Source organism: Salmo trutta, chromosome 5, assembly GCF_901001165.1.
Source record: "Salmo trutta chromosome 5, fSalTru1.1, whole genome shotgun sequence".
Lineage (NCBI taxonomy): Eukaryota > Metazoa > Chordata > Actinopteri > Salmoniformes > Salmonidae > Salmo > Salmo trutta.
In genome coordinates, this window is record NC_042961.1 from 40,335,841 (window position 1) to 40,357,274 (window position 21,434).

A 21,434-nucleotide genomic window follows, 5' to 3' on the forward strand; every position below is an offset into this window, starting at 1 on the left:
TTTAGCTAACAAGCTGGCTAACGAGTTCTGATTCAAATTTTACCAGGACTGCCCAACAGCTCTGCTCAAGCAAGTTGATGAACATGAATTACTTTCATCTATTTTCATGAATTGGTTATGACCTGCCATTTGTTTACAGTGTTTTAGTGTATTATCTTTACAGTGTCCATTGTAATTCTGCCTGTTGCTGTCAGTTGTCTTGTTAAAGAAAAAAAAAACATTCTCTATCATCTTTCTCTCTCTCTCTCGCTCTCTCTCTCTCTCTAAGACCGCCCCACATGTTTATTCTTTCACATAAAGGGCCTCGACATTGAATATATCGATTTTTGTCTGACAAATTTCTTCTCCAGCTCAACGTATTATACAAAAACTATTTATTTCTTATTTCTTCCATTTTTTTCAGGGCTGTATTTAAGTACCCTCATATTCCTAAAACAATCAACTAAACAGCTTACCATTTATGGGAATTTAACAAGCCCATTGCTGTTGAGTTTGTTCATTTTAATTAAATGATTTGGTCACCTGCCGTTTTAAATAGGCTAGGTGTGCCAGTAGGTCGTGTGTCAGTTGAATGTCTTTCATGGGGCAGCCACTGTTTTTAGCTGACAATATATGAAGTTTTAACATTTTGGAACCTTATTCTCAGTCATTGTTTTAACACTTGAAGTAAGGTACATAGGCTAGCTCTTTCACAAACATCAATGTTCACAGTTAGTATGATCTTATCCGCATAACCAGAGCTACGTTTACACAGACAGCCCAATTCTGATCTTTTGACCAATCAAATCAGATCTTTTCCACATCAGATCTTCGTCAGAGCTGATCTGATTGTTGAAAAGACTAATTAGTGGGAAAAAAAGATCAGAATTGGTCTGCCTGGGTAAACGTAGCCATGAAAAACTGAAGGGGCTATTTCTCCAACTCCTCCCTTGCCTTGGTTGGAAGTAGACTAGCTGGAGCCGGGCGTGTCGCGGTGGGCGGGCTCCAGTGCGGTGCTGATGCTGTCTCTTCTATTCCACGGTTGCAGGTGGAACGGCTGGGCTGGCTCATTTCGCATCTGCTAGCTGGAGAAGAAAAAACGGCATTCTGATCTGCTTCACGCACTGGATAACAAAATAAGCGGCACATCCAGGAATATTACACCGTTGAAGTCTGGAGAGTTATCGGGAAGGATTTCAGAAAGACACAAGTAAGGACTTTTATTTGTTTATTTTATTTTTTACAATACATTTAGCTGTGGTCACAATTCCTTTGCGTCTGCGTTGTCTGATAGTGCTGCTGTGCTGGAAGCAGGATTTGGATGTTCCGACAGTGTGGCAAACATCAGAGCATGGTTATGTCAGACTATGGACCTTTTTGCTGTCGACTGACGTTCTGAAATAATGTTTTGTATTGAAAGAGAGGCTAGAAAGTTGTCGTCATGATAAGACGCCGTTTCCTTTGAACAGAATGTATACGTGACTGTAGGTGGAATAATGCTTAATGGGTCAATATTGTGGAGGGGATTAGACGGACCTGGCAGCGGTGTCCTTTGGGATAAAACATATCCTAAACGGGCAGACCGCTGTTTTTTTTTCTGGGTTCAGAATTTGTCGCGCTGTATCTTAAGAGATTTTCCACATTGCTAATAGCTTTTTTAAACGTGCATATTGCTGGTGTGGCCGACGGGAATTGGGCGGAGGGAACATGTCTCGCACTTGCATTTTTTGACCATCGCCGCGGGGTCTTGAGTTTGCAGTAGGCTACATTCCCGAAGATGAAAAAAATAAACACAGGCGAGTGAGTTGAAACGTTCACATGGTCAGAAAAAAAAATGTGAGGAATGTGATTACTGTGAAAATGTATACAACTTACGGTTGAAATATTACATGTGATGATCCGAGAATCAATTGTGAGACGCGTGCGTCTTTTTATTGCCCAGTCTGTCTTTAGCCTACATCCACAGAAGGCTGCTGTATCGGCCCAAGTTCAGAAACATAGTCATATGTTTCTTGTTGCAGTGAATGAGACAATAATAATACTTCATCCATATTCTTCTCAGTCTATTCTCCTTATAACCTTTTCCAAATCGTTGAAAGGAAGCGTTTATTGGTTTGATTTACTGAAGGCTCGATTTGGGTGCTCAGGACAGAAAGATTGAAGTTCAAAACATGGGCTTCATTAAATTCGTTTTCATTGGCTCTTTACAATTATCTTTTAAGTCTTTAATAGGTTCATAACACCTTCAATCAGGCCACTGGAGACCACGCATTCTCTGGTCTCTGAACCATTGCGTTACAATTCTGGCAGCAAAAGATAAAGATCCAACACTATTGCCTTATAGTTGCATTTTCTTACAAACAGATATATATATATAAGATGACATAATTATAGCATGGTTTGCATTTTTCAATGACAAATGCGCATATGTGAGAGAGTGTCATTATATGTGCAAATGCGACTGAAATGCCTTCCACCATGCCGCTATACCTTAGCCCACTGGGGTGCGTAACCGTCTAGGGCAGGGACGGTCATCTTTGATCATGGTGGGAGCTACCGGAGAGAAGTTTACTGCCAAATTCCTGCAATTCTACACTGTAAAAGTGTTAGCTGAACTTAACATGTTTTGTTGGCCAAAACTTAGATCCAACTTGAAAATACTTAGGAAAGAAGAAGGTTAGGGACACCCACAGTGCTTTTACCATTTTTCAACTTGCATATTTGATGACGTTGTATAAATGAACAGGCACAATGTCATCAATGTGTCTTAAATATGTAAGTTTAAAACATTGTATGTTAAAATCACTGTGGGTGTCCTTAACCTTATTTTAAGTTTGGGCCAAATGAACAATTTTAGTTCAGGTAACACTTTGACAGCGAACACAATTTGCTATAGCGTGGAGAGAAATGTTTGCCGTTTTGAATATCATATCTGAGTGAGAGTGACTAACACAATCAATGGGGACCCCTGGTCGGTAATTCGACCATGATTACAACAAGTTTAAATAGCTGGCCGCAAGACTAACTTACTGACATGAGCTAATTGAGTGACTGTCAGTGACGGCCATAACAAGAGAAACGTCTGATGCACAAACAAATGCACCTTGTGTATTCTACTATTCAAACGTAAGTTGAGACCCCGACTGAGTTCCTAAAAAAAAAGTTGCCCATCCCTGCCAATATCAGAAAGAGGAAAATACTGTGTTCAACGACAGTTAATGGTTACCTTTACATGAACAATAGTGCTACATAGGGGATAGCCAGGGGTAGGCTGGAGGCTTAGAGTTGATTGACGACACATAAAAGCCAGGTAGTGTATATCGCTTATCGAACAGGCTTCTAATTCAAATCCGGACCCCTGGGACAAATTATTGGTAATGATGGCCTTTCTGCAGTGAGGGCATCTATTGCAGTTTTATAGCCAGTTGCATCCTATATACCACTCCTCAGATCTATTATTTTATATTATATTATATGATGTACTTATTCTATTCTTTTTACTATCTATTTCAGTTTGGGATGTTATTCAGAGAGGTTGATTTTAGCTAGGGCCCTGACCAAGTTGAAACAATATTCTAGGAATCACTTGCATGACCAGCTCCTCTCACCATTGTGTTAAAGGGAAATGCAACCAATAAAATGAATTCAACCATTTGAAATGTGATCTCGTGTGTCACAAGCTATTGATTTGGAGTGCTCTTTTAGGGCATTCAGACCATGCTATTGACTTCTGTGTCCTCTAAAGCGGTTTTGACTGACAGTGAGTGAATAGTCAATTAATAGCCCCTAATTAGCATCTCTTCTAATATGCCTACATATTTAACACTGTGGTGCTGCCAACAGAAGATGAACTGTAGGGCCCATGTGCACACTTTCTCCCCATTGTTTTACTCACTGTGCTTTATGGAGGGTGCTTAACATTGCTATTGTGGGTTGAGATGACTTATAATAATTGCAAATTCCCGCCGATTTGAATAATTGTTCCAGACCTTTTCACCATTTGTTATTCTGTGAGTGCAAAAATGGATTTTAAGGTCTCCTGCCTAGCTTTGCTTGCTCTTATCCACTGACATGCAGCTTTCCTGAGTACAAAAGGCCATACAAATCTGCCAGTGTTTGAACTCAAATAATTAGCCTCGTTTAAAGGCCTCTGCAATCAGCATGCATTGGTACATTGGGTAGCCTCTAAATTAGGCTTTTTGAAAATCGGACTTATTCATGTACCTCGAGGAAGTAGGCCCACAACCTATAAGTCCTATTGTGTTGTATTGCATTGTGTTGTATTCTATTGTATCTCATTCTATTCTTCTCTATTCTGGTTTGATAATGGGCAAGAGAGGGGCATCATCTCTAAAATGTCAACCACGTGATTCATTTCAGCATACTTTGTTGGTATTCTACTGTAGTGGAGAGGTTCATAAAGCAAAATGTCAGACACGAGGCCTCAGAAATCCTATCCACTGTGTTCTGAATAGCTGCCATTTTCCCTGACACAGACATCAGGGGTGCCTCTCACTCACCTCGTTTGAGACGTGTCCCGTCGCTAGGCCATCGCTAGGCTGACACGGGCATGACCTCCTGTTCTGGTTCATCACTGTCAGGGAGGAATTAAAGGAGAGAGGGGGAGAGAAAGGAAGGAAGAAAGCGAGAGAGAGAGAGAGGAGGAACGCGGGGAACGAGAGAGGGAGAATCAGACACGGTAATCTCCCTGTAATCCCTAACACCGCAGCGACGAGAGCAATCTGCCTCATTAACTCTCTACTCCTACTCCTACTCTTTCATCCCTCCATCAATCCCTCCATCCAATGAAGGAATGAGCAGATGTGCTGAGGGGGAGGTACGAGGCAGACAAGCAGACACTTTCAGTCGCAAAGATAAGGGGATGGTGCGGAAATACAAGGACCCTCTTTCCACCCACCTCCACACTCCATTCCCTCATTTATGTCTATGTGTCTGTGATGAGGGGAGACGTGCCCTGCCTGCCCGCTCTGTCTGCTCCAGCCTCAGTCTCAGTCAATGGCTTGATTTAAGCAGAGCAGAGGGAGTTATGGGAGGCCTCTGATGGAGAAGGCCCTATGATGTAGCAATGTACTCCAAGACCCCTCACTGTCTTCCACACTGATTGGCTGGATCCTTGAAAGAGAGAATATGGAGTGGAGTTTTGATTGATCTGATTGGTACCTTCCCTCTGGATGTGCTGGTTGAGATTGACTGGTAGGCTTGGAAGGATTAATGCCACATGGAATAATGGCAGGCAGTTGGGTTTGGGGGCTTTTTTGGGATGTTACATTTTGAAGTTCTTTCCAGGATTTGGTGGATGAATGACAAAGTGATATTCTCAGAGTTTGCCTTTGGTCTTCTAATTGATACACCAAAGGGACTGCAGTTGAAAAGCCCCTGTACCGTATAAACGGAAAGAGAAAAAACATCTATAATTCGACCAAGATTCGGTCGTAATTCATTCACTGGATTTCACAAGTATGGTTTAATCGTGCATGCGCGTTTTTTTCTTCTTCTGAGTAGTCGAATGAAGTAAAAACCTTTTCATTTCGGAGTTATCCACCAAAACAGCAACGCATAGCCAATGAACTAATTTACCTGTAGCGAAAGCCACATTTGATATACACTACTTGCATAAAGATATATAAATAATAAAGACAAGATGGAGGCTACGTGCTTTTATCCTCCTCTCCCTCCTCCTTCTCCTCCACTTTCTGCTGTCATAATACCACAGATCTTTAGAACTCACCAGACCTGGGTTGTTTGGGGTTTTGCGTTTCAGGTGTGACGCATCGCGTTAGCACCCTCCAGCGAGCTATTTAACCTAAATTACTCCAGTACAAAAGACAGCTGCTTTCTCTGGTTTAAAAATACTCCACCTCGCCTTGCCTACGGAAGGGCATCTGTTGGGCAAACAGAATGACGTAAGCGCTCCGTTGATGATTTATTAGGTTTGCCACCGCCCTGGGGGACATTACCTTTTTTTGAGACACAGTGGTAAAAATATGTCTTCACGCACTGTGGTTAAAGGGTTTAGAGCAGGCAGGTAATAGATCCCATTTGGCCCATAATGCGCCACTGGAACGTGTTACATAATGAGGATTTAGAGGTCAGAATATAATAAACCCCTTATCAACTGTTAGCACTGTTAGCTGTAGAGGGGGTCAGTAATCCGATACCAATGCTAACACACCACACCTTATAGGAGTTCACAAGCTAATCTGCCCCATGCTTGGAAAGATCAGTCAATTGTCTTCAGTGCTCATTTCCAACGAATCACTTCAACAGGAGGAGCCAATGGAATATGTTAATTGTTGCTGAATGGAAAGGGTTATGGTCGTAAGGAAGCATTGTGTACTGTCTGTTGTGTACTGTGTACATTAGGTACTGGGAGCAGTGTGTATTGGAAGAGAGGCAGTCGAGTAGTAGATTTGCATCCATTCCAGTCGGTGACGTTCAATATCAATAGAGTTGTACTCTACTCAATTTTTCTGATATTGATAGCTGCCTACTTAGGAGTGACAGAGCCTCGGACACAGCCTTGAATCCATGCCAATGTCGTCAGAGCTAAAAGAAGCCATCAATCCTTCACTGTAAAATGGATCCTCTTAAAAGTTGGAAAGACGGACCTGGAAGTTCGGAGGGAACAGGGAAAAGTTCACAATCGTCAGTCTAAATCACGGTGATCGTTTATTTCTTAGCAGTGACTTGTACATGACTCATCTCCGAGATGGAGCGTTTCAGCCAAGGACACGATACACTTTCTCTTTGTTCCCTCAGCCAGTCCCTTCTCTCTGTCTCCTCAGTCATCTGCTCCTGTGTACACCTTCACAAAATCATTCTGACGGAAGAAAAGAAGGAACACATAGGTTGTTCCCTTCACCCAGAAAATGCCCTTGTGAGACAGCGAGAGAGATCGGCTCACAGTAAAGCTCAATCCTAGAATTCACCCGTACCTTTCCATGCTATTCATTGGACGAAATGAGGTCGAGATTGTCCTCACACTCGGGAAGAAAGAGAAAGGTGGCCTGGGGTTGAGGAGGGCGATAGTGGTTGAGATACGCACTGGTTGTGTGGCACAATATCAGAGAGAGCGGCACTTGCACTTTTTTTTCCCCTTCAGGCGGCTGCAAGGGAAGCCTATTTGAGAAGCACAAAGGGTCCTCTTCAGGAGAGGGTGAGGTGCTCACCAGCCACAATGGGGCCTCTTAGAATGGGCCAGTGGGGCGACGATGGCCTCTATTGGGTTTGTGCAAAGAGCGTGCCTTAATCAGCACCAGCCCATCATAGATACTGCTGGATTTCTGATTGGAGATGACAAGGGAGCATAGTATAACACAGGCAGGTATGACACCCATTCACAGACCACACAACCATTGGACATTGGATGAACGAGTGAGGTCATGCAATTATCTGCATCCCCTCGCCTTTGTGATGAGTCAGGTGAGATTAGGTGTATAAATGGATAAGTGGTGACTTGCTGTCTTGGCCACGAAAGAGTTTTGAAAATCAGAATTAAAATCAATTGAATGTCCTCGAATTGCTGTGTGTATATATATATATATATATATATATATAATACTTTTTTTTAAGTAAAACTCTTCTGACAGGGGGCATGATGACCCGTCTTACTGTCACTTTCTGTTGTTCTGAGTTTCTCTAATGGCGGCCCCAGTGTTGTTTTTATTTTGGTCGTCGGGGGCGATTGAGGCTGTGTCATAGTAGTCCATGTTCTGCCCGCCCGGGCACTCTGTGCTCTGTGGTCTTGAAGGGAAAAAGCCGAGACGTGATCGGTCGGGATGTGTCAGAGGCTTCTACCAGAGAGCGAGGTAACTCAAAAGACGAGTCACAGCTCTCCCTCCCTCCTTTCCTCCGCTCCTCATCTCCCCCGCCACGCCATTTCAATAACAATCCAGTCTGATCGGTTTAGAACGTTTCTGACTTACTCCAATCTGAAGTACTTGGGGGTTTATTCATTATTTGGGATCCAATCTCACTCAATATTCCAGCGTTATGTACTTTTCAATGCCTTGCATTAGTGAAATAAGCCCGAGCTCTGAATATACATAAGGGATCACAGAAGTGCATCCATGACATGTACTGTACCTACTACCACTGTATCTTAACAGTCCACACCTGATCTCCTCATAATAACTCTCGATGGTGTTTCTCATCAACACAACGTCCCCCAAACATTCCCACAACCCTCTCCAAGCCTCAAACTCCATCCAGAGATTGATTATCAGGGATCACCATTTTTTGGGGACCCGTGTCTCTCTTATCAGCAGTTGGTAATAGGGTTTTAGCACATATTGTGATCCGAGTCCATATTCCATTCATTTCCCAATGGCAGAGTCCATATTTATCAGCAGTTTTCTCCCTCTTCAATCTGCTGTGATTCAACATTTGGCCCGATGTGTGAACTGGCATGGTGTTGGCTTGTGCTTCTGCTCCCTGGTAAGGACCCAGAATAACACTCCAGTTATGTGTGTGTGTAGATGTTTGTGGTGCAAATGTGTGTCTAGATGTTTATGGTGTGTGTGTGTGTGTGTGTGTATGCGTGTGTGCGTGCGTGTGTGTGTGTGTACGCGCGCACACCACAGATGGTTCCTTTGCCCAGGCTCTAGATCAGTGCCCGATCTGACAGCTCTCCTCTCTAGGACTCTATAAATACTAGTGCTTCCCCTGTTGCACTCTGTCTCCCCTCTCTCTCTTCCCCTGTTGCACTCTGTCTCCCCTTATCTCCCTCTGCCTCTTCCCCTGTTGCACTCTGTCTCCCCCTCTCTCCTTCTCTCTCTTCCCCTGTTGCACTCTGTCTCCCCCTCTCTCCCTTTGCTGGTACGGGCCAGTCTCATCAAGATCTCTGTCCCCTCTACTTCTCATGCTATTTCACGCACGTGTATTCGGAAACACACATGCACTCACGCACAGACACAGACACACAACGTGTAAATACAGATGTTGTGGAGAGAATGGTCAGCTCCTCCCAAGCCGATCAAACTTTTTCGGAAGGCTTATCGATTCAAGGCTCTTGCCAAGCAATTTTCTCCAAGGCTCCTGGACTGGGTAGGATCTGCAAGACCGGCAGATTGTTCTAGTTACTCACTGCTCTGTGTGTAACCCTGTGATTCTGTTGCCAAACATAAATCTTCAAGACTTGGCTAGCTCCCTCATGGCAACGGAAAAAAAGTCAATGGAGGGAGAAACAGTATTGTTCAGACCTTTTCATCTTGCTCTTTGTTGATTCTACTGTATCTCTGTTTCTTGCTGGTTGGTCTTTGTTTCCCGAGCGAACCTCCCTGGAACGGTTTCGGTTGATTGTGTGTAAGCTGCCTGCAGTCTTCTGGCTTAACGTTAGTAGTCCCTGGTGGTTTGCCTCAACACATTTGAGTGTAAGTCATAAATTATTAATAGTTACCGTCGTGTTGGACTGCTGTCGGCGTCTTGCTTCATTAATCATGGCTCTAATGATATGGCGTTTTCCATATGGCACATGGGACTGCATGTTTTCTATAACAGTGACAGTAGTAGTAGGTAATGCACGTCTTGCTCGGCATATCTTTGGTTTCAGATTATGGTCCAGTGGAAACTGTGTGTGTGCGTGTGTGTGTGTGTGTGTGTGTGTGTGTGTGTGTGTGTGTGTGTGTGTGTGTGTGTGTGTGTGTGTGTGTGTTGTAGTAGTTTTCTACTCTTCCTCTCACCCATGCACCACTCTCCACAAATACCCATTCAGAATTATACCGCAAAGGACTCATTCAGTGAGGGACGAAGGAGAGGGATGAAGGAGAACAACATTGATGGACAGATGGAGGGGAAAGATAGTGTTGTGTCATGCGTGGCTCTGCTTGTGTGTGCAAGCATGTCTTTATGTACAAAAGTTTAGACACACCTACACATTAAAGGGTTTTTCTTTATTTTCTACATTGTAGAATAATCGTAAAGACATCAAAACTATGAAATAACACTTATGGAATCGTGTAGTAAACAAAAAAGTGTTAAACAAATCAAAATATATTTTATATTTGAAATTCATCAAAATAGCTACCCTTTGCCTTGATGACAGCTTTGCACACTCTTGGTATTCTCTCAACCAGCTTCATGAGGTAGTCACCTGGAATGCATTTCAATTAACAGATGTGCTTTGTTAAAAGTTATTTTGTTTTGTGCTGCTACCATGTTGTGCTGCTGCCATGTTCTGTTGCTACCATGTTGTTGTCATGTTGTGTTGCTAATGTGCTGTGTTGTCATGTGTTGCTGCCATGCTATGTTGTTGTTTTAGGTCTCTCTTTATGTAGTGTTGTGTTGTCTCTCTTGTCATGATGTGTGTTTTGTCCTTTTAATCCCAGCCCCCATCCCCGTAGCAGGCCTTTTGCCTTTTGGTAGGCCATCATTGTAAATAAGAATTTGTTCTAATCTGACTTGCCTAGTTAAATAAAGGTTAAATAAATAAATAAAAGACTGGGACTATAATTTCTAAATTCAGCACCATGGACAGAGCCTCACCACAAACACTTCCTTTCTGGTCCATTTGTACTATTTCAGCACCGAACATATATGGACAATTCCTGCCGTGACTTCAGTTTACTGCCCCCAGTGATTTCAGCACCATGGACAGCTTCCCTTCCCAAATACACTCTCCTAGTCCAGGAAGGACAATATTACAAATTCAGCACCACACATATATGGACAGCTCTTGCTGTGCTGTGGTTTTAGTTTAATAGCGCCTCTGATTTCAGCACCTTGGACAGCTCCCTACTCCAACTCTTCTCTCCTAACCCAGATCAGAGCAGGGAGTTTGTGCTTTCAGCACCTCAGCTCCACCGACGGGAGTGTATGATGGATTAGAGCTGTGATGCAGCTGCTGTGTGTGTGTCTCTGTGTGTGTGTGTCTCTGTGTGTGTCTTTGTGTGCAAACTTTCTATTGTTCTATAGGTGAGTTGATGCAGGGCCCCCCCCTCCCTCCCAGCGCCCCCTCCCTCCCTTCTTCTACCTCTCCTTCTCCATCTCTATTCCTCACTCCGAGTTTTACTCTCTGTTGTTACGGAGGGAGAAACTGAGGTCTTTGAAGGTAAGCATCCATTAAGTGCGGGTGGACGGGTTGGCTCCCAGGGCCAACACGGAGGAGGCAGCAGGAGACAGTATTAATGATTGACCTGTGTAAAGCCAGTGGTGGGGTTTACGGCCTGGGGAGAGGACGTGCTGCTGTGATGATGACTGATTTAGCAGACACGTAAACACACGCACGCACGCACACACACACACACACACACACACACACACACACACACACACACACACACACACACACACACACACACACACACAAGCAGGAATGCACACACACGGTGACCGAGTAGCATTTTCTTCCGCACACTGCTTTTTAATCAACTCAGACTTGCGATCAGCCAAAATAAGGGCTTAGGGCGAGACATGCTAATACTGGGATCAGATCAGGCGCGGTGGAAGTGTAATGTGGTGTTTTGGTGTTCTGTTAAAGATGATCAAAATCCTCGTTTTTTTAGTGTAATTCTCCTGATTGCGTGTACATACAATGCCATTGAGTTTCACATCAGGTAAACTGCTTCGAAAGTATCCCTGGGGTGTAAACTGAATGTATTATGTGAATTAACCAGCCTATATGATGTTGTTAAAAATAACCTTCCTTTTGTAAATCTGACATCATTGCCAAGACCTTTTTGTTGACTGCTTGACCTGACCGGGACAAACTGGGCCCTATAATGTTTAATATGACTGTAATTTCGAATCGCCATTGAAAGGGAAGATGCACACCCTTGAATTATATTAATTCACTGTAAAGTAGACTTCATAGCCAGGACCCTGACTTTTTCTTTACCACATGCCCTTACCAAGAAAATGTCATGGGTACAATTTCCCCCCCGATTATTGTTATTCAAAGTATTCCATGCCAGGCTGTTATGAGGTTGTAGCACGGTGAGCTAGAGAATGGCATGGTGGCATGGTGGCATGGCGGCATGGGCGTGAAATCCCTGGGCAGCACCTGTGACCTGGCAAAGAGTAATCACAGTCTGCTGAAGTGGCAGCTGATGCCTTTCACACTCCTACAGATGGCCCTGGTGAGTCGTTTGTGTGTCTATGTGTGTGTGTGTGTGAGTACAAGTCTGTGTGTGTGTGTTGTCCCCGCCAAGGTCGTGAGCTCACTGGGATAGAGTTGCTCCTGACCTGCCGATTTGTGGAGGGCGGAAGGTGGGTGGCGTGGGGGGGAAAGGAGGTCGGGCGAGGAAGGCTTTTAATCAAGGTTGACATGTGACTCAGCAGGCAGGGCAAGAGGGAGGGAGGGAGAGATCAGGTCTAGGAGAGTAAGAGGTGGAGGAGGAGGAGGGATGGAGGAATAGAGGAGGAGCTGGAAGAAGAGGAGAACATTTGATTTCCCTCACACCCCCACTAACCACAATGATGTGTCATGTCTGTCATGACAGGCAGGGGAGAGGCTAATTCTAGGAGGGGGGAGGAGGTAGAGGAGCAGAGCGTTCACCCTCTTCCCCACTAAACAGGACGGCAGGTACCCTAGTGGTTAGAGCATTGGTACCCTAGTGGTTAGAGCATTGGTACCCTAGTGGTTAGAGCATTGGTACCCTAGTGGTTAGAGTCACTGGAAGGTTGCTGGATCGAATCCCCTGAGCTGACAAGGTAAACATCGGTCGTTCTGCCCCTGAGCAAGGCAGTTAACCCACTGTTCCCCGGGCGCCGAAGACGTGGATGTCGATTATGGCAGCCCCCCGCACCTCTCTGATTCAGAGGGGTTGGGTTAAATGTGGAAGACACATTTCAGTTGAATACATTCAGTTGGACAACTGACTAGGTATCCCCCTTTCCCTAAACAAAGTCATGATGAAAAGAGGGGGGTGAGGGGCACCCTGAGGTTTGACATTAGGTGACCTAAGGTCACCCCCGCTGTGGTTCCCCCCCCCCCATGTGGTTCCCCTGGCTGGCTCTGCTCTGCCTTTACAACCCATCCCTCATTCATATGCTGCAGCGCTGCGTCAGAGAACAGCAAGCCCAGAGGGGAGCATCCCCCACACAGAGCGAGGGAGGGAGAAAGAGCAAGACACATAGGGAGAGCGACAGAGCGAAGGAAGATAGGATGAAAGAAAAAGAGAGCCAGAGTGGGTATCCACCGAGAGAGAAATAGGGGAATATTAGAGAAAGAATGATTAAAAAAGCAGGGTAGAGGGAGAGGGCATCCACAAACACATCCACCCACAGAAATCGTGTGAACGCCCCCCCCCCCCCCCCAGACTGGAGTTAAATGCTAAACATGTTGCTGTTTACTGCCCCTGCTCTGCTCTCTGCCTGCCTGCTTCCTGTGAGGGGGTTTGATGTGTCAACCTCATCCGCAGTAGACTGGCAGGCAGGCAGAGATTGTGGGGAGACCTCCCCTCCTCCCCTGCCCTCCTCCCCTCCTGCCCTGCTCTCCTCCCCTCCTTCTTACCCAGGTTATCATAGTTCAGTTCGGTGATAACGGTGCTCTCTGCTCCATAAAATATGGGGCGAGGCCGGGCCATATAACCATTAAATATATCCTGCAGCATGTAGAGTAGAGATAAAAGATAGGGTCACTGCTACGCTCAAACTGCTGAAAACTAGTTGTACTGTAGCTTCTAGCAAATAGTAGAGCTGTATTTTAGATTGAGGCGCCTTGACAATCGTTTTATGTCCGACAGGATTTCTTTATACCTGCGAGTCTTGTGAATGCATCAGAGTTTAGAGACTTCAAATGCATTTGGCCTTTGATCCACTCCACTGCACACTGGATGCGACACTGTCCTAGTGCCCTATAGAATTCAACCTATTTTAAACACGTTTGCTTTCGTAGAGTGAGCCAATGCGCTGGATCCTGGTTTGTCACATGTACACGTTAAGTCTAGTCCCGGAGTGAAAAGCTTGCTCAATAGAGAGTCTCTATAAGAAGCTGTTTAGCCCAGGACTAGGATTCCTCTGTGTCTTGGCAACTGACCCGTAGTGTCCTGTGTTAGAATATGATAGAGAATGAAATGGAATGTTAGTGGAAGGACTCGCTAGTGTACGTGTGGGCGCAATGTGTCGACGACCGAAATGTCATCCGTTGCCGCAGCGTGTTTACCTCGAATGGGAAGTGATGCTCGGAGGGGTACGTGACTGAGAAACTGACAAAGGGGGGAGAGGAGCAGTTTCTTGGGCAATGCACGCGCGCACACATTACTCGCTCATTGGGCTGGAGTGACTACTCGTACACTAACAGTGTCATGGGGTGACTTGGGCCTCCCAGTCATATTTAGAGGGCGAGGGGTGATTGTCAGGGAAGGGTTAATGCGTAGCTCTCCTCCCGAGGCCCCGTGTCTTACCCCTCAGGACCCCGTAGTGTTCCATCAGTGATGTCATCCCAGGACAAACAACATATTGAGCAGAGTGATGGCCCCCTGGATGTCAAATTAAAGGCTGCCATCATTTCTACCTTTGCGCTTCATTGGGTTTCTTTTGTGTGAGTGTGGGGTCAGCTTACACTCATAGGTTGGAGTGTGTCTTGGTGTGAGTGTGCGAGAATGTGTGTCTGTGTGTGAGTGCGATTGTGGGTGACAGATCTTAATTTGAGCCAGTTTCCTACTACAGAAAATAATCCTGCATAAACAGAAATGTTTATTATTATGTGGATTATAATTAATGGAGATTTTTGTAGGAGTTTATACAGTTTTAGTAAGGGGGAAATCAAGTCTGACAGTTCAAAGTGGAAATTACTTACTTCTAAATCCTTTTTTAAAGGGGCAATCTGCAGGTGCTAGATACATTGTTTGAATGATAAATTAATGACATGTACCCATTGATTCTGAAAGAATATAATGTACAACTGCCTCATGTGCTTAGTTATACTCCATTATACTGTTATAGTCCATTATACTGTTATACTCCATTATACTGGTATACTCCATTATACTGTTATACTCCATTATACTGGTATACTCCATTATACTGGTATACTCCATTATACTGTTATACTCCATTATACTGGTATACTCCATTATACTGGTATACTCCATTATACTGGTATACTCCATTATACTGGTATACTCCATTATACTGTTATACTCCATTATACTGGTATACTCCATTATACTGTTATACTCCATTATACTGTTATACTCCATTATACTGTTATACTCCATTATACTGGTATACTCCATTATACTGGTATACTCCATTATACTGTTATACTCCATTATACTGGTATACTCCATTATACTGTTATACTCCATTATACTGTTATACTCCATTATACTGGTATACTCCATTATACTGGTATACTCCATTATACTGTTATACTCCATTATACTGGTATACTCCATTATACTGGTATACTCCATTATACTGTTATACTCCATTATACTGGTATACTCCATTATACTGGTATACTCCATTATACTGGTATACTCCATTATACTGTTATACTCCATTATACTGTTATACTCCATTATACTGGTATACTCCATTATACTGTTATACTCCATTATACTGTTATACTCCATTATACTGGTATACTCCATTATACTGTTATACTCCATTATACTGTTATGCTCCATTATACTGTTATACTCCATTATACTGTTATACTCCATCAGAACCCAAAATATAAGCTTGTTTATAAACAGCGCAACTGGAAACAAACCGTATATGACCTCAAAACATGGTTAAAACTATCATTTTGATATCATGGATAGATTTGAGAGTGCTTACATTTCTCCAGACCCATCCTCAGCTTTTTACCGAAACAGGGGCGGGGCATACGCTTTGTTAATGTTTCGACTAAGGATTGGTGCTTTAAACCTGAAATACACTGCAAGTTTTACATTTCCTGCATTGCGGGAAAGTTCGCCTACAATAGGGTGATCAAATTAAGATCCTACATCTGTCAGTGGATTTGTGGATTTACAATTGGATAATATACAGGGAATGGAGTCCTGCAGGCATTGAACAAGACGCATTTACTTTCTTTGTTTACTTCAGAGGGGATGATGCTTGTCACAGAGCTGCTGCCCATTGGAATGTAAAGACTCTAATTGAATTAACAGAAGCCTTATGGCATATTGTTTCAGGCATGCTGCATTATGATGGAACACTGCTCATTCTTAGTGGGGAGATGAGGGCGAGTGGAGGGTGTGTGTGTGTGTGTGTGTGTGTGTGTGTGTGTGTGTGTGTGTGTTCCCACAAGCAAACCATTGTCATCATCGATTTCTGTGTGCATTTATTTATCTGTGCATTTGTGTGTGGGGTGCATAGGTGTGTGTATAGTATGTGTGTTTCTGTGTCATACATGGCACCCGGTAGTGCTGGACACCTTGACAACGTATAATGATAAGATTAAGAAATATTCGTTTTATTTCCTCTCTCTGTCCCATTGGCCTCCTGCCCAGCTCTACTCCAGTCCTCTCTTCCTCCACTCATCCTGTGTTTATTCCCTCCCTCTCCTCCTCTCCCAGCCAGGCAGGCAAGCTGTCCTGCTATTGTCAGGCTGCTGCGGGGCCGGCTGGATTTACGTCAGGCCTGTGGATGGGGAGATGATCGCTTCATCAGTCCAAGTGTAAATCTAGGAATATTTAACGGCTGTCGGCCTCGTCCATCAATCCAGGACCCCGCCGGCTCCCAGGAAGCCTCTGGAGAGGCGATATACACTGGCCTTGCTTACATACACATGAAGATACACACACACACACACACACACACACACACACACACACACACACACACACACACACACACACACACACACACACACACACACACACACACACACACACACACACACACACATGTAAGCACACACACATGTAAGCACACACACACACACACACACACACACATCCATGAACTCACTATCAAATTGTATGCACATCCACGCTTAGCATATGCAGACATTGTTTTGCCATTGCTTACACACACATGCACGCTCATGCAGATTTCTTGCTATCTACATCAGCTAAATAGCATCGGGCTATTTATTCTGTCTTCCAGTGTACATATACTGCATTACATCATTGTAGCATTAGCATATAGCGCTACATATAAAATGTCCCCTTTCTTGTGCTCATCTTCCATATATTCCTATTCCGTCTTTGGCTCAAGCTGTAGCCTAGCGTCTTCACATGTCTGCATATTGTTTTTGGCTCCAGTTCTTGGCTTCACTCTTTGGCCAGCTTTCCCAACTCTAGCCCAATGCTGGATCATAGCTTAACATGCTAAAGAGGCATTCAGTGAGTGGCAATTCAACCCCACTTACAATACATTCATTTGTTATGGCTTTCCAATGGGTTTGATCGACAATGGTGTGTGAAAGCTCAGACTGTGGAAAGACTAGGGAGTAAGTTGGCATGTGTAATATTGATTAAATCATTGACGGGATAAAGAAAGCAGCTCCGTAGGTTTGCTGTAAAGTCGAGACAGTGTGTGTGTAGCATGTGTGTGTTTCTGTGTCTGTCGAGGAAGTGTTGTGCTGTGGTTGGGTTAGCACGCCATTGTGATGTTAAGCTTAAACCCTTCTGGCGGAGTCTGCGGAAAGGATACGCAGCATGTCATAATGCATAATGTAGTATGAACACATTGTCTTATAGTCAGTCTCCTGTGTATCCCAGGCTGTGTAGAAAGCAGGTCAGTGCTTTGAATCATTAGTACTCACTACAGACGTAGGATATTCATTTGATCACTCTTTTGTTCCTGGGAATTTTCCTGCATAGCAGGAAATGCAAACTTGTAATGTATTCGAAGTTAAAAATAAATAATTGACACTATAATTGTAATGTCCACTTTAAAATGTGCATTCACTATAATCCGCCAAATAATTCACATTTCCTGTTGCTGCAGGATTATTTTCCTGCTGTAGCAAACCGGCTCAAATTAAGATCCTACATATGTACTCACATGATGTATCAGGATGAGTGAGCTAAGTACTCACATGTGAGTATAGCGGAAGTTAGCATGCCTTCCTGAGACCTGAAGAACTGTCATTCCAGACCCAGAACTGGTTCATGTGGTGCTTCTGGATTGTGTTGTGACGTGGTGGTGTGGGTTCAACTCCCGGATCCGCCATGGCATGGATGGGCCGTGATATTCCACCTTTTTGTTTTACTACAGTTTACTATAGAATTATGTAGTAAACTCTAGTATACTGTAGAATACTATACTACACACTGTAGTATCCCTCATGTGTAGTACTTATTATAGAATTTTGTAGTACACTGTACAATTCTATAGTAAATACTACAGTATTATCCACAAACGAAACAATGTAGTAAATACTACAACAATGTCCGCAAAAACCCTCTTTTTTATAACTATAGTAAATACTGCAGTATTTACTTTGTATATACCCGGCCCATTCCCCTCCCCATATCCCAATTTGTGTCACCTGTAATTGAAAAACCTACATGCCAAATAAACCATTATTGTCTTCACTATGGTTATAGAAAAGAGCAGAAGCTCTGAACTCTCCGTTCAGAACCCACTCCTACCTACCTACATACCTTTGCTCTTTTAGCCCACCACTTCTATGTCAAAGATAATAAAACAAAAACACTTTAGTAAATACTACAGTAATGCCCCCAAAAACACTACAGTAAATACTACAGTATACCGTACTACAGTCCGGAAACACTACAGTAAATAATACAGTACACTAGAGTCTGCAAAAACACTACAGTAATTACTATAGTATATACTACTATTTTTTTTACTACAGTATTTATACTATAGGAAACTGTAAATACTACAGTATTCACTGTAGTGTTTTTACAGACTTCAGTCTGCAAAAACACTACAGTGAATACTATAGTATTCTGACCATAGGATACACTATAGTATTTTTGTTCATGTGGGAATGAGCATCACAAGCCTATTTTGATGCATTTGACTGAAAGAGCATCAAGGACTTATCTTGTAAGCCTCCTCAAACTACAAGAGGTATACACAGAGGATGTTTTCTCTAATCTTGAACTCTACGCTCTTCAGACTCAGTTGATGCATGGTTTCTCTTGCTGAACACTCTTGAAAAAAAAGGCTTTTGGGGTCATTACACATTTCATGATTCAGAACATTCCCAGCTTACACTGTTCCTGCGAGGGAGATGTTGGTGGCGCTACTGGTCTTCTCTTGGGTTGGGCTCTTCCTGTGGGCCGTAAGGTTATCTGTTGCTCGCTTCTCCTACCCCTCTTTCAGCTCTCACTCATATTGTGAGGGCAGATAACATCTTCTCTCTCTCTGACCCGCTCTCTCACCATCTCAGTCTCGGACTCCTTCGCTCGCTCGCTCTCTCTCGCTCTCTCTCGCTCTCTCTCGCTCTCTCTCATTCTCTCTCTCTCTCTGTCTTGCTCTCTCTCATTCTCTCTCTCTCTCTCTCTCTCTCTCTCTCTCTCTCTAATTCTCTCTCTTGCTCTCTCTCATTCGCTCGCTCTCTCTCGCTCTCTCTCATTCTCTCTCTCTCTCTGTCTTGCTCTCTCTCATTCTCTCTCTCTCTCTCTCTCTCGCTCTCTCTCTTGCTCTCTCTAATTCTCTCTCTTGCTCTCTCTCATTCTCTCTCTCTCTCTCTCTCTCTCTCGCTCTTTCTCTCTTGCTCTCTCTCATTCTCTCGCTCTCTCTCTCTCTCTCTCGCTCTCTCTCTCTCGCTCTCTCTCTCTCGCTCTCTCTCTCGCTCGCTCTCTCTCTCGCTCTCTCTCTCGCTCTCTCTCTCGCTCTCTCGCTCTCTCTCTCTCTCGCTCTCTCTCTCTTTCTATGACGCTCTCTTCTCTGACTCCTTCCATTTAGAAGGAAATACGCAAGTCTGAGTCGTGTTGCCTTTCTGACTGCTTTAACGCATTACCCACAGTTTCAGCCCTCTGGTGTGATTTTATTTATTTTATTTTAAAACAAATTCCTTTAGTCATGTTAACAAAGAAGAACCATGAGCCTTAGTGGAGAAGGAGGGAAGAGGAGGGAGGAGGGGTGGATTGGATAGGGGAGGGTTGTTAAATAGTTACATTGTAACTTCCAGCAAGTAAGTTATATGTGTACTGGTGCAGCAGGAGAAAGAGATAGTAAAAATTGCTATAATTTGATATGAAAAAAAGCCTCTGCTTCTTTCTCCTTCTCTTTCCCTCCCTCCCTCTTTCTCTCTCTCCTTCCTTTCCTCCCACGCTGTTCGTGTTTAAGATAGGCTTATTTCTAGGCAGCCGTGGCTCAGGGGCAGTCTGACAGTCCCGGGCTGCATGCGATCTGCGGAGCCTCTCTTTAATTGTGGAGCGTTTAAGATGATGGAGAGGGTCTGTGGAGTTCCCTCTTTCCCTCTCTCCCCCCTCTCTTCCTCCTCCCGTCCTGTCTTACTCACACTCCCGTCCATTTGTAGTCCCTCTCCCATCTTCTCTCCTGTCTCCGTCTCTTTCTCTCCCCTCTCCCGTCCCTGTCTTGCTTAATGTTCACCCTTGTTTTTTCCTCTCTCTCTCTCTCTCTCTCTCTCTCTCTCTCTCTCTCTCTCTCTCTCTCTTTCTCTCGCTCTCTCTTTCTCTCTCTCTTTTTCCCTCTATCCCCTCCCCCCTCCCATATCCGCCCTTCATCTTGCTCACCTTTCCCCTCTTCCACCTTTCCCCCCATCTCCTCACCTTCATCCCCCCCACTCTCTCTCGCTGTCTGCTTTCATCACCCTGATGGGTGGCACAGCAGCAGATCTGTTTATGATCGCCGCGGCGTCGTTATCGCCGCCTGCCGCTCCTCTGATGTTCCCCCTCCCGTGTCGCCGCTTCTCCAGCGGCGGCCATTTATCAAACACCTAATGGGCCAAATGGGAGTACGCCACAGCGTTCCCATGATGAACGCTCCCCGTCTCTCTCGTTGGTTGTTTTGCCAAGATGCTTCTTTATGCAGATGGAGAGATGAGACGGAAGGCTAATTAAAATCGAATAAGTCTCTATTTGTGTCCTTGGCAAGACACCTTTACTCAAAGTGACTGAGGTGTCCAGACATTTTTGCATATGCTTTCCATATCCGGAGGCAACTTGTGTGATTCAAAACAGCCTATTGGTTTTTAGCATAATGGCTGTAGGTAACAACTGTGTTAGCTAGCAGTGCTATCAGAATGGCAATTGATAACTCATACTTGAGGATATGCCAAGTAACATGATCCTTTTATGATGTATGACAATGTCAATCATATCACGTACTTTGTCACGTGCCAGAAGTTTAGAACGAGACCCCACATTTACTTGATGTCGTCCAGTCTATTGGGAAGCATCCGTCGCAGAACTGAGTTCTGGTTGATACCGACGCTAACGTCTTGTTAGACTTGGTTACGGTCGACAGTCCAATTGTCATCCCTTCACTGAGTATTGATGTAAACGGTCGTCTGACATTTGGAGAACGGGACAAGAAGCGAATGAATCCCAGGTCTCTGTTACAGATGCCAGAGAGAATAAGGGGTTCATAAA

At 44.2% G+C, this 21,434-nt stretch overlaps 1 protein-coding gene across 8 annotated transcripts in view; it reads left to right on the forward strand.

Annotated features, from left to right (window-relative positions):
• The first annotated feature begins 1,032 nt into the window (after positions 1–1,032).
• The window catches only part of nrxn2b (neurexin 2b), a 943,005-nt gene continuing 922,603 nt past the window's right edge, over positions 1,033–21,434 (forward strand). For all 8 annotated transcript variants that reach the window (XM_029753594.1, XM_029753600.1, XM_029753598.1 and 5 more), the window contains exon 1: positions 1,033–1,189. The gene's annotated coding sequence lies outside the window, so the exon portion shown is untranslated. The remainder of the gene's footprint in view (positions 1,190–21,434) is intronic.